The sequence below is a fragment of the Harpia harpyja genome, chromosome 4 (assembly GCF_026419915.1).
Source record: "Harpia harpyja isolate bHarHar1 chromosome 4, bHarHar1 primary haplotype, whole genome shotgun sequence".
In the NCBI taxonomy this organism is placed as follows: Eukaryota; Metazoa; Chordata; class Aves; order Accipitriformes; family Accipitridae; genus Harpia; species Harpia harpyja.
This window is the reverse complement of record NC_068943.1, coordinates 72,110,184-72,124,425: the sequence shown is the minus strand read 5'-3', so window position 1 is coordinate 72,124,425 and position 14,242 is coordinate 72,110,184. Positions and strand designations below refer to the sequence as shown.

The following is a 14,242-nucleotide window of genomic DNA, read 5'->3' as shown; positions in this document are numbered from 1 at the left end:
TGGAGTCCAGCCTTCCGTGGTCTGCCTTTTCTGCGTGATAGGTCAGTAATGGTTTGCAAGGAAGGAGGGCTGGAGCGGGACTCACCCCTTGGTGGTAAATATGCAATATGATAATTCTGCAATGTGAATAAATGTTATGCGTAAGAATGGCTGTCATTAAAACACTTGAGGGGTTTGTTTTTTTTTTTTTAGTTGAGAAGCTAATATAGTCCCATTTACTAAATGCAAACCTTTGGTTTGAAATGTGGCCAAAATTAATTTATAAATGTGTTAATCCTTTAAAATTCAGCACTGGTCTGAAGGATATGCAATGTGCGTGCTGGGAAAGAGCTCTGGGCTTTTGAATTAATGATACAGAAACAGATCCTGCCAGAGCTTTTTTTTTTTTTTTCTTTTTTTAAAGGATTCCAGTGAGAACAGGTAAGATGAGGGCAAACACTGAAACTTCCTGCTTTTCTGCCATAATTACATGTTTTGACATCTTAAAACTATGAGGTACTCTAACCTCCCAAATTTCCTCATATTCTATGTGCTCTATATTAGCATGAGTAGAGGGAGCAACTATGTTATAGAACAAAAGCAACAGAGCTTTACTGAATGTGAAGTATGGAACAAGGTTTTACAGGAAACCAAGGATTCTGTTAGGGCTCAGAAGAATAAGGACCACTGAACATATACGAAGAATTCAGGCTTTATTTAAGCAGTTTCTCTCTTCGTGTGCGTCTTACACAACGTTAAAAAAAAAAAAAAGTAACTTTAAACTCACCTTTTCAAAGAAGATGGCCAGGCAGACTGCCAGGAGGCAGGTGTAGTCTCTAAAACCTCTTTGAATTTGCTTTTTACAGGCTGTATTTCAGGGTGGACCCGCCCTCTTCGCCTTTTGGCAATTCGTACTCCTTTACAGCAGCCCTCACCCTTCAATGCCAACGTTGTGCGTTGGATCACTGAATTTAAAACCTGTGGTGGTGAAGAAGAGCCGGTGGAGAGCCCGGCGAGGCGGAGATGGGGTTCCCAGCCGGGGCAGGGAAGCGGTGCCCTGGCAGCAGAGGGAGGGCAGGAAAGCCGGGTGCTTGCTCCCTGCGTGAAAACAGTAGCTGATTTTTTTTCTTCTTCTTTTTTTTTTTTTTTTTTGTCCCTTTTCCTCCCTTCTTCCCGGGGCTGTAATCCGACTGCTCTCTTTGGCTCGGCTCCAGAGGCAAGTCCGAGTGGTTAATCTCTCTTCCCCCCTTTCCCAGCCTGCGGGGGAGGAGGAGGAGGAGAAGGGGAGCGGAGCGGAGTCAGCTGCAGCCCGGGGCCGGGCCGGGCCTCCCTGGGGAGGGGCTGAGGCAGCGGCTCGGCTGCGGGAGCTGCATGGAGGAGGGGAGTTTCACAGACTCCCCTGCCCGGACGGGAGGAGGAGGAGGAAGTTTGGAGATTAAGCCGTAGCCCGAGCGCACGGAGGGAGCCGGGGCGCGGCCACGGGCGCTGCGAAGGGGGACACCCGGCGCCGCCGCTGAATGAGTTACGGGGGCGGCGCGGGGAGGGGAATTACCTCCCGGCCCGCAGCCCTGCGCCTGGATTTTAACCGGCGTGCGGGGGCGGAGGACGGCGAGAGGCTGCTGGTGAGCGCGGGGGGCTTTGTTCGTGCGGGGCGCGCCGGGGAGGGGGCGGCGGCCGTTCCCGGGGCGCGGGGAGGGGGTGGGTGTCGTGGGTGGTCGGTGGGGCACCCGGTGCCCTGCAACCCCCTGAAACCACCGGGGCGGGGCGGCCCCATCTCCCTGGGGGTCTGCCGGGGAGCGGGCGTTTTGCGTCCGCAGCCGGTGTGCGAGCCCCCCGCCCTGTGTCCCCCCCCCCCGCCTCTGGCAGCCGGCGGTAGCAGGCGCCGTGCGCCGGGCTTTTCATCGGGGCCCCGGCAGCGGCCGGCAGCTGTTTGCTTTACCCACCAAAGCGCTTTGTGTTTGGGCCGCTCCGCCGGAGCAAAGGGCCAGCCTGTGCGCGGCCGGGGGCTGCACCGTGCTTGCTGCACGCCGGGCTTGGCCGAGGTCGGAAGATTTTCGTCGAGTCTTTCGGGGGAGGGAGGAGATGTCTCTTTCCACGTTTGCACGGCGTTTCGGGTTTGGTGCGGATGCTTTAGCAAATCTGTGTCTCTGGAAAACTCCGTTCCAAAACCCCCTCAATTTTTGGTGTTTCAAAGTAACGTCAATTGGATTGTGAGAAGTGTGGCCTAAAGAGGGTTAAAAATATGATTGATTTTCTCGTTAAGGAGCAGGAACGCGTAGCGTGGGGAGGGAAGAAGAGGGAGAGGCAATCGGGGCAGAGCGGCATCCTGCCGTCCTGGGGGACCCTGGATGCGTTAGCCCATCTCCTGCCCTTGCCTCTTCCCTGCGTTGCGGGTTGCGTGTCCCGGTCCTCGTCCCTCTTGTTGAACGAGAAGCCCTTCAGAGCTTGTCCTCCGGTTAGCGCTGACAGACCTGAGGCGCTCGGTTCCTTCTTTCTTCACGAGCCACACTGCTTCAAGTATGAGGGAGAAGGACCTGAAACAAACTTAGCTGTACATTCAGCTGGCTTCCACTACGGTCTCTCTTTAGTTGGCTTTTTCCCCCCTTTAATTGTTAATTGGCAGGCTTAGAAACAGCTGTGGCCTTACTTTTTTCTTTTAATGTTTGCTGGTACTTCAGCAATTTAATAATGCTGCCTAGAGAACCTGATGACTTATAGGTGTTTTGAAAGCTGTGTAATAAGATCCTACTAATAGTCATCTTTTGCTACTGTTTCATTCTTGGAAGGAACAATCTTTGCTGCTGGAGAGCCGCGGTTCAAATTTCCACAAGCGTTTGCTGCCCGTGCCTCTAGCTAAATTTATAAAGGAATCCTGTTAGCTTGTACAAAGCTAAATCTGGCTGTAGCAACTCCTGGCTGTGCAGTTCACTGTGGTTGGCAAGGCACAATATATAGCTTCCTTGAGATTTATTTTTAATTTTTTTTTTTTTTTGGGGTGTGTGTGGCACGTAGTTGTCATAATTTTGGGAACTCTTTACCAATGTGTGTGTGGGTGCTTTGAGATGAAAACATAAGAGTTATGCTAAGGTTAGAAAATGTATTAATAGGGTGCTTGTCTTGAAAATATGAGATGGCAGTTTGAGATCAGCCTCTTAATGAATATTGGTATTGTTCTTGGGTCGGTGCAGATGCTTAGCTATTAAACTTTGACTCTCTACTTCTCCTCTGTGTTCTCAGCTGGCAAACTAGAAATGATGCAGAGCACTCCGATAAAAGGTTCCGTTTTAAATGTGTTCATTTATGGGAATGCTGGCTTTTTCTCACAGACCTAGAGAGCCCTAGGTAAACAACATCGACCTGTGGCCGTATGACTGAGGGCATCCCTGCAAAGACATGTTATGATTCTAACGCTAGGTGTTAATGTGTCATTTTTCTTATTGTTTTCCTTATGATTTTCAAAAAAAGAAAAAGAAAAAACCAAGTGTGTAGTCAAATTGGCTTGTCATTTGTAGTCTTACTTGATAACATCTTGCAAAGGCAGTATTGACTTGATTTTTAAGTGAGGGTAGATGTTAAGAATGCGCAGCTTTGGAAATCTTCAAGTACTGAACTTAGTTTGTTGGCAGCTCTCATCATTTCAGGACATCAGCCAATGTGTTCCACTTCTTCCTCAGGCAGGATGTGAGAATACAAGTTAACTGTCCAAAGGCATAGTTTGGGCCAAAGTGGTTGATTGCAAGGCCTTGGTATAAACTGTGCCCAGCAGAAAAGGTTTGATGCGAACTGACTGAGCTCTTGGAGTCTTCCTGTGTGGTGTGGGGTTTTTGTGGGGTGGCTTTTTTTTTTTTTTTTTTTAAATGGGGTTGTGTGTTTTTGTTGGTATTTTTTTAAATTATTTTATTTTAAACCTTTGTTGTGACCTAAAAGGTTAAAGCTAGAAGGGAAGTGAAAATATCTGCTTACTTGTTTAACAAGCAATTTAGGCAAGCTATGAATTTGTGGTACTTTTTACTACTGTTATCTGTGTAAGTTGGTGTGGTTGAACCTTTCACTGATGCAATTTTTCATGTGGCACTGGTATTTTTTTGCTAAGTCATTTGGAGCAGTGTGCATCTTTGAAAGCTTCTTCATGTGCATTTGTTTGGATCACCATATACCTGTTGTCCTCTGCCTTTCGTATGCTTGTGATTTCTTGGCTCCAATTCTGGAAAGGCTTTTTAAGCCGTGCTAACTGGATAGGGTTATAGCAACTGATGAAGGCATGTACTTGAAGTAGTGCTTTATTATCTTTGAATGCAAACTCTCCAGTGCAAAGCTGATCTGTTTTCTGTAACCATAGAACACTAACAGAACTGTAGAAGTCATAGCGGCTTCTGTCATTTTACCTTACTGAAAAGATTATTGGTAACAGGGATAGCTGAAGCTCTGTGATATCATCTCCCATACAACTTGTGGGCTCTGGTGGGTACTTTTGCGATCAACCCAAAGACAGGGCTAACAAGAACACAGCTGCAAAATCTGCTGTTTGTAATTTTGAAAAATACTTCCACAGCTTAGCCTTAGATACCACCATTAAAAAAAAAAAAGTTTTTTTACAGAGGTATCATCTCTAAAATTTAAGTGTGTCCTTTGTATTTCAAAAAGACCAGCCCCAAACCAAAACAATTCCTAGGGAAGGGTACTACAAAATATGTGAACTCAGAATAGACAGGTTTTTTTGATTTTTATCTCTTAATTTTTTTTTTTTTAAGAAGTCCCAAATAATGATCTTTTAACAGATGTGTAGCACACTTATTAAGGTATGCCAAAGACTCATTCAAGTGTTGGTGTTCATTTATTTATTTGTTTGTTTCCCTCATGCTCAGTTGCCACTCTAGCAATTGCTGGGCACCACTAAGTCTCTCCGCAGCCAAGCCAGAGCTGCAGTTCTTGTCCTTTGGAGCATGGGGTCATGAAGAGGAGAGGTACCATGTTGCTGGGTGACAGCTGGAGATGATGCTCGGCATGGCCCCGTCATGTACCCCAAGTCCATAGGGTCAGATGCGCTGGGTCAGGAAATAATCGAAACATCCAATCTGATGATGAAGGGAGCCATTTGCAGGACTCTGATTAGAAGCGTTTCTCAGATCAGACATCTATAAAGCTGTGACAGTTGTAAGTTAGTACAAAGGAATTAATCTGATGTGCATTCACTTTTATATTCAGTCATGTGTTGAGAAGGATGATTGCTGTGTTAAAGAAACACGTTTTATTGACATGTTAAATTAGTTATCGCTTTAAGTTACTTTGCCATAAATTTCTCAGAGGCCAAGTGTAGTGCACAGATATTTAGCTAGAATGTACAATAGAAAATAGAATAATGGCATATGAAAAAATGCAAGTTAGTAATATAATGTCTACTGAAGACATCTGGAGTAGTTGTGATTATATATGGCGGTCCTCTTACAATGAGCTGGAATTTTTACTCGTGGGGACAATGAAGATGTTGTACCACTACTTTAAACAGCATTTTGCTTTTGTAGTGGGGGGGAGGGGCGGGGATAATTATTGCAGCCCTCAGCAAAGTCTGGAGTGGCAGAAGGACTTGCAGAGGTGTTGCTGAATGGTTAGTTTTAAGAACCTGCATTACTGTGGTTACACAGAAAGAGTTTTGTAGGACTGGCAATGAGCAAAAAAAGTAGAAGAAAGCGTTATTCTTGTAAACTGAGAATACAGAGGACATGGAACCTATAGTTTTTTCTTTTAAAGACACTTTTCAAAGCATTTCTAATAGCTGCTCATTTAATATTTTATTAAGCCTCTCATTCTGGGAGACTAACCAAAACCACCTAAAGAGTTGTGCTGCATCATCAGTCTCAAACAGTGTCCTCCCCACTCCGGTCATGGCTCAGACTTCCCAAACTTGTGTGTTTGGTTTATTAACCATTAATCTTGTGATATTTTTCAGTTCCTTTTGGTTTTTAAGCCTATCAAAGTCATATTTTCCAGTTCTTTTGTTGTAACTGTAATGCACAGAAACTTTCTTTTGAAAGAAAAGCTGAGATTCCCATGAGATGTCATAGCTCCAGGACTTGGGGCTTTAGAAAAACATCACACATCAGAGTGAGCGGGTAGAACCACAAAACCGAGGGGGGAACAGGAGCAGAGCGAGTGAAGAAGTAAAGGCAGTCTTCGGCACATCACCAGTGCAGTGGCGACAGTTATGCTTGGAAGTATGGGAGCCTTTTATATATGTGGTTAAGTATACAAGAAGTGAATGTGAACTGTTTAGATAATAACTTAAAGTATCAGCAAAGCCTGTTTGTGTTAATTCAATTTCCAAAGGAGTGTGTGTGTGACAAACTATCTCATAGTGTTAAAAGTTTCTCAGGTCACTTTAAGGATATAAATAATTTTTTTAGTTGTGGTTGTTTTATCATAGGTCTGTCTAGTCTGATTCACCAAAATTTGAGTTTATGTGAACTTCGGCCAAAATAGGTTTAACGGCAAATTTGATTACAAGTGCAGGAAAAGAAAGGGGCCTAGTCAGGGTGGACTGGGGAAGGAAATGGAGGGAAAAGCTACTGATACTTATTGAGGAGGCCTGAAAGAAGCAGCTGTCCAAGCAAAGTTTACAAGCTGCTTAAAACCCCTGTCAGCTGCTGACTGGGGCACCTTCTGAAGGACCTGAATGTGGGGGTGGTCACTGCCCATGTTCTCACTAATCATCATGCTGAGCATTGCTGTGAAAATGCAATGCAAGGTGTCGGTTTAAAAATGTATCTAGGAACGAGACTTGATGAATTTGACTTGTTTTCTTTCTTCCTTCCTTGGCATGAGCTCCCCTAGTCCCTCTTCCTAGTCCTCTGTGGGATCATGGATGGTTATGGTAGTAGGAGTTGCATGTGTGTTTTATAAGTGTAGTGAATAGGTATAGCTTGGGCTGGCAGCTGTTTCCCATGCAAACTTGTGACTGAAGCAGTGCTAATTATCTTTGAATCCTGTAAGTCTTGCTTGCCTGCTCTGTCATTGAGTTTCAGACAGCAAGTGGTGCCAAGCCTCTTCCCGTAAGCATGCATTCTGTAGAAACTTGCATGTGAGCCCTGCCCAGATGTTTTAAAACCTAACTTAATGAATGTTAATACTGAAATATTTGAACATTCGTATCCATTCAGACATTTCAGGATCATGCCCCAGGCATTAGTATTGTGCAGCTAATGATTTCTGCTGATAGGATGCATGTGTCCTCTTGCTGGAAGTACTGAGCAGAGGTAAAAAGGGTATCACTGGAACGGTGATTGAATCACCTGCTCAGTTGCTTACTCAGAGCTGTTGTAGATAAAAACCTTGATACCTAGCTCAGGAAAGAGAAGGCTATTTGGATTGCCCTAAGGACCACTGTCAGGGACGGTTTAAGAGCCAGCTTCCTTTCACGGTCACGGCCGACATCTTTCGGCATTGTCATCTGGGTGCGGGCTTCAAGGTCAGCTTCTGCCTTTAATCAGCCACATGAGTAGTCTCTATCTCCTAGATTTAGTGCGTGGGCCCTAGTGCTTGTACTTTCTCCCATGCTTCCGCTTGTATTAGGTGGAGTTATCTGTAAACACAGGCAAGTTTTCCTCGCTAACCTCCTGTAAACTCTTCTTTGTTTAAGTATTTACCAATGTTTACCCCTCTGCATGTCCCCTAAGATTAGATACAGTGTCTGCTGCAGCTTTGTTGTGATTTCTACATACCAGTATCAACTTGCTGTTCTTGCTGTTTTTCTTTTTTCCTTTTTTTTTTTTTGTATTTGTGTTGCTTGTCCCAGTGAGTCCAGGTTCATAGTTGAAGTCCTAATGCATTTTAGAAATACAGTGGCAGAACCACTTGCTTTCTGTGGCAGCCGCAGATCTGTGGTATTTCAATCCAAAGTAACGTCATGCTTTGTGTCCTTGATACCTGATATGACGGAAAACTCATAGTTCCTTCTTTGTAAAGAATTTTGAAAATAGATGGGTGAAATTAAGAACCACTTATTATGCAAGTCTGTAATCTTCTTTATCACTTCAGTATGCACAAAGCTTTCCACTTGCTGTTTAAACTGCAACCAAGTTAATATCAGCAGAAACATCATTTTAGCTTGCAAGCAGGTTTGGTGCTGCTGAGATTAGCATGCTTCACACTCAAGTGTTTGTGAAGCTTTGTCATTGTTTACTTTCCAATTCCTTCTTATTATCCTGATAACATACCTTGTGTGGTTGCTCGGAGAGCTGTCATACCTTAGTGTCTGAGTGATGTCATCATAGACTGCAGCCTGTTGCAGAAACACTAATTTCTCTGAAGAATCAGCAGTCTTAGCCTATTTGAATGGTAGACAAAGATGTATTTAGCAATGAATCCTTCTTGAATTTGGAGAGGCAGCTTGCCTTCCCTCATACACTACCAGCATACGAAATTTGTATTCTCTCCTTTCTGTCAGTCTTCTCTGATAATTGTCAGTCTCTGTCATGTTAGATGAGTCTGAAGTCATAAATGTCCGATTTGATCTATCTTGGTCATTTTGTGCTCCTGCTGCCTTGAGGAGGTTGCTGTCTCTGCCCTGCAGGCCCACTTGCCACACTCCTCACTGAACGTAGCCTTTTACAATCCTTGCCTTATCAGGTTGGTTATGCTGTGAAGTCTCTTCTGTCTTGTGGTAGGAGGGTGTTGTCTCCAGCGTCTCCTTCTCCTGAGCTTGAACTCATTTGATCTTCTGAGTTTTTCCCAGATTTCCAGGGGAAAGCCATTAACTTACCTCCTGAACATCGACCCGCAGCACCGAGTATCAGGCACAGTGTAGGCTTTTTGGTGATATACTATACGATTTTGTGATCCATTATTAAGCAAAAGATAGTAAGTAATTCCTGAGGGTATCAATAACCATTTAATCTCCAAGGTTTCTTTCTGATTTATAGGGCAGTATCTTGGCATGCTTCTGTTCCTCCATTGCTTTAGATAACAGTGCTCCTAAGCTGGTAGCAGAGATGTCTGTATGCTGAGAGAGTCAGTGCTAGGCAAGTTTTTCAGTTGAAAAGGACCAGGCTTTCTGCAGACCTTACCTTCAGGAGTCACCTTCCTCTTTCATAAAGTCTGCCAGCAGGGAAATGCAGAATAGAGCATCAAGAAAACCCCATCTTTCTTTTTGTGTGAAGGACAGAGTGGTTTACCAAGGCGTGAGCCATGCTGAGCAGAGTTTAGAGCTATCTGCGTGGTGACTCAGCCTGGTGATCTCCGTTAGTGCAGCTTGCACTTTGCCACTTTATCTGCAGTGTCACTCCTTTCCGGTAGCATGACCTGTTACCAACACAGATGTGCTTCCTCTGTCATGGGTGTACATGCCGACAATGTCCCTCGAGTTCATCAGTCTCACAGCTAAGCCACCCTGCTGCTCCCATGCACAGTGTAGATCCAAAAGAAACCACATTGAGGAGGTTCTTCCTGCAACTCTGCAGCAGAGGGTCCTGCCAATAAACCACCCCTGTTGTCAAATGCACCCAAAGGATTTGGCTCCTGCATCCCTCAGGCCCCTTCAAAGCAGTTTGTTCATCCAAAGCGCAGCATAGGCACTGACTCAGATTCCCACAAGGTCAAAGCAAAGAAGAATAGGCATTTTTCTTCTGCCCTTTGTTGGTGAAGCTTTGACATGATGGGACCTATGATACGTACAGGTGGGGTATGAAGAAGGGATCTCTTCCACATGCCACTGTGTACTGTTTGGATAGAATAGGAGCTGTGTCTGCTTTTCAAGGAAGAATTCTGCAAAAACAAAGCCACAGCTATCTGGTTTGCTGTCTTCAGAAGGAAAGCTGGTCTTCAGCCTTTGTCACGGAAGATCTGTTGCTTTCTAGTCTCTTTCATCTCCAGGGGACAGTGCTTCCATACATACCTGACAGATTCATCTGCCCACCCTGCCCACGTGCATCATGCAGCTATTCCAGCTTCCTGGGTGCCAGGGCCATCTGAACGCCTCTTCATTGCTGCTGTCTTGTAGCGATGAGGAGTCTGCCCACTATATGGTTCTTTTTTTCATTTTGTTCTTCTTTAAATCAATGCCCGTGCTGCATGAAAAGTCCTTTTTGTTTTCAGTAGAGGATTGGTGATGCCTGTCTTCTGACAATTTCAGAAAAATGTACTGGGTAGGTTTCTCTTATTTGTTAGTTATAAACATTGAGTCATATCAGGAAGTGATTAGTTCTGGTACCTGGGTCAGAGTTACTTGTCTATGCCCATGCTTGTCCAACACTGACTTCTTTCCTGGGGACAGTCTGAGGTCGTACCAGGGATGGTCTGGAGGAGTTCTGGCAAAGATTCACTCTTAGCTGTTGACCTGCTCATGCAACTCAGCCTTTGTATTGTTCACTGTTGTGAATGGGTACAGTGAAGGAAACTCTGGGAGCGCTGCATGTACTTAGCCCATGAAATGAGCTTAATACATCTGGGAAAGCGCACAGCTGATTTCATGTGGAATAATTCCATTTCCTTGGGATGCAGCACATATTGTGTCCATTCATCACAATTATGTCATGCAATGAGTAGATGCTACAGTATGTGGCCTTCCCTTGATGCTGTAATAGGCAAGCTGCTTTCCTTGGACAGAAAAGTTGGGCTTTAAGTACTGGCACATAACTCGGTAGAAATCATGTCAAAAAAATTCTTTCTTTAGTCTTCATCACTGGATGAAACCTGCACAGTGGTTTGCCATCTAACACATGTGAACTTCTACTAAGAATTTAATTCTCAGCTTTTCTTAGACGACCAGTATATGGAATTGTTTGGCAAGAGTGTTTGTTTTAAAATACCACAGTATGTTGACACCATTTTATTATGTTGAATACACAATATGATCCAAGTTGTAAGGATGAAGTTGTCTGGATGTGAGATGTGATTTAGTATGGTTGGGGACCAGATAAGAGCAGGGTTGACAATGAATGGAATGTATGTCTTGATAGCCTACTTGTAATTTAAGCAGATTTCCACTTGTAAGTTTGTGGAACACAATTACCCATAGCTGGGTGGCTTTGGCTTATTTTGGTCTTTTCCCCTAGCAGAAACAGGGTAGGGAAATTCTTAAGGATTAAGATTTCAAAACTCAAACCCATGGTTTGAGGGGACCAGTTTATTGGAGTAATGTGATAATGTTAGCCTTTCACTGAGCATCTCAGTCCGGGACCGTTAGTGTGTAGCACAGAAGGGTTGTGTGTCACTTACACTTCTTAGGAAAACTGAGGTGAAGATGATCTCAAAGACTCCTAAGAGAACAACATAAAGCACCCATCCTCTTGCTGCAAATTATTTTGGTTGCCTCCCATGCAGAGCATACCCAGAAAGACAACCTTGATTTTACTGAGTTTTGAAAGATAGTTTTCAAGTTTCTGGGCTTTTCATTTAACATTACAGTGAAATCTCCAGATGCCAGAATGTTTTTCATAGGACAGCCAGTCATTATGATTCAAGTCAACTTAAATATCTGAATGTAGGTTTCTTCGGGGTTTTTGCTTCTTAAACTGCTACTTGCTTGATGCTTTAATCCTATCTGTTTTCTAAAAGTGATGAAGAATGCAAAGCTTTTTTATTAATAATTGTATTTCTAGAATAACTAAGGCTATTTTAAAACATACAAACTTTTAAAAGATGAAATAGAAATTGTAGGACAAATGACAGTATATTGGTTAATCAATTTCTTTAAGTGGGCATGCACGTGTTTTCTTTGTGGTAGTGTTTCTAGCGCAAAAGTGTGCAATATTCTTACATTGATGTTTGAGAAATAAACTGTCTATTCAGCCAAATTGGTCAAAAAATTCACAGGATGAAAAATTCATTTTCCTTACAGATTGTTCTGTTTATATAATATGATAATACCAAGATCTGTAGAAAACTTTCTCGAAAAAGTTAAGGGTTGATAGAAGAATGCTCTGTAGCATCCAATAGCTTATGCTTTAGTTGATTTGGATGTGACTGTAGGACCCTGTCTGAAGTCATCGATCCAAAGGCTTTGAAAGGCTGTTGGGTGCTCTGGGAGTTAGAGAATATTGCTCAGCTTTAGGCCAATAATTTTACTCTGGAACTAAGCAGCTGTTATTGATGAAACTTCTATTAAACGAGAGCACCCATATAAAAAGTTTAGGCTTCTTCAGGATTGTCTGGTTTCCTGATTTTAATTTATTTTTATGTATATACGTACACACATTATATTTATGTATATGTATACACACATATGTATATATGTGAATATCAGTCAGCGGCGAGGCCAGCAGAGGCAACGGTAAGTCGGCGGCTAAGCGCTAGACTGAGGCGGACAGGGAGGTTCCCGAGGCCCGGGAGCGCCGGGGAAGAGCGGAGGGACCCGGCCGGAGCCGGCGGCTCTCGCGGGAGAGGCTGACGCGGCGTGGGCGTTGCCAGGGGCAACCGCGGGAGATTTGAACGGCCCCGAGGAGCGCCAGCGACCAGGGGCGTGGCGCGTCAGAAAGGGCGTGGCGCGGCAGTTTGCGCAGGCAGGGCGCAGCCCCCCCTCTTCCCAGCTCGAGAAGGCTACTCAAGTGGTGGGTGTCGGCTCAGAGGGAGACCCAGGTATGGTTGCCACTCGGGTGAAAGCCATTGCTAGGAAAAATATGGCAATGCAGACAGAGGTCCCATGTAAACATGCAGCTGTCCAGGTCTCTGGCTGCAGGGAGTGCCTGAGTCTATCAGAAATGATGGAGGTCAGCGGGGACACCTCTTGTGTGAGGTGTGACCAGGTGAGTGATCTGCTCAGCCTGGTGGCAGAGCTGAAGGAGGAAGTGGAAAGGTTGAGGAGTATCAGGGAGTGTGAGAGGGAGATAGATTGGTGGGCCCACACCCTTACCATCCCTGAGGCAGGGGCAGCAGATGGAGGCTCCGCAAGAAGCGGAGGTTCCCCTGCCCTCCTGCCACCAGGCAGGAGGGGACCTAAGAGATGGAGAGGAATGGATACAGGTCCCTGCTCGGGGAGGCAGGTGAATCCGCTCCCGGTCTCCCTCACCTTCCCAGTTGCCCCTACTCAACAGGTATGGGGCTCTGGGACTTGAGGACCAGGTCAGTGAAGATCAGGATGTAGATGAAGTCCTATCTAGGGGCGTGCCTAGGCTCAGTCAGGCAGCCCCACGCATTCTCACATACTCTGAAAAAAGAAAAAGGAGGGTAATTGTCGTAAGTGACTCCCTCTTAAGGGGGACAGAGGGCCCAATATGCAGACCTGACCCATCCCACCGGGAAGTCTGCTGCCTCCCTGGGGCCCAGGTAAAAGACATTACCAGGAAACTCCCTGGTCTGGTTCGGACCTCTGATTATTACCCATTGCTGGTTGTGCAGGTTGGCAGTGACGAGATTGCAGCGACGAATCCAAAGGCAATCAAAAGGGATTTCAGGGCACTGGGATGATTAGTAGAAAGATTGGGAGCACAGGTAGTGTTTTCCTCAATCCCTTCAGTGGCAGGGAAATACACTGAAAGGAACAGGAAAACACACCTGGTTAATACGCGGCTCAGAGGCTGGTGCCATAGGTGGAATTTTGGGTTTTTTGATCATGGGGAGGCTTACACAGCACCGGGCTTGCTAGCGACAGATGGTGTCCAGCTTTCTCAAAGGGGTAAGAGAATCCTTGCTCATGAGATGGCGGGGCTCATAGAAAGGGCTTTAAACTAGGTTCGAAGGGGGTAAGGGATAAAACTAGGTGCACCAGAGATGAGCCTGGGGGCAGCGTGCCGATGTTAGGGGTGGATTCGATAACCCGGCTCAAATGCATCTATGCCAACGCACGCAGCATGGGCAATAAACAGGAGGAGCTGGAAGCCATTGTGCAGCAGGATAGATATGACTTAGTCGCCATCACGGAAACATGGTGGGATGACTCCCATGACTGGAGTGCTGCAATGGATGGCTACAAGCTCTTCAGAAGGGATAGGCAAAGTAGAAGAGGTGGTGGGGTGGCTCTCTATGTTAGGGAATGTTTTGACTGTACAGAGCTACACGATTCTGATGACAAGGTGGAGGGCTTATGGGTGAGGATGAGAGGGAAAGCCAATAAGACACATATTGTGCTGGGATTCTGTTATAGACCGCCCAACCAGGTTGAAGAGACAGATGAATCATTCTACAAGTGGCTGGTAGTAGTCTCAGAATCGTGTGCCCTTGTCCTTGTGGGGGACTTTAACTTTCCAGACATCTGCTGGAAATACAACACAGCAGTGAGTAAACAATCTAGGAGGTTCCTGGAGTGTGTGGAAGATAACTTCTTGACACAGCTGGT

General features: G+C 45.2%; 1 protein-coding gene across 2 annotated transcripts in view; it reads left to right on the top strand.

Moving 5' to 3' along the window:
• The first annotated feature begins 970 nt into the window (after positions 1–970).
• The window catches only part of PLEKHG1 (pleckstrin homology and RhoGEF domain containing G1), a 143,616-nt gene continuing 130,344 nt past the window's right edge, over positions 971–14,242 (top strand). For both annotated transcript variants that reach the window (XM_052784734.1, XM_052784733.1), the window contains exon 1: positions 971–1,601. The gene's annotated coding sequence lies outside the window, so the exon portion shown is untranslated. The remainder of the gene's footprint in view (positions 1,602–14,242) is intronic.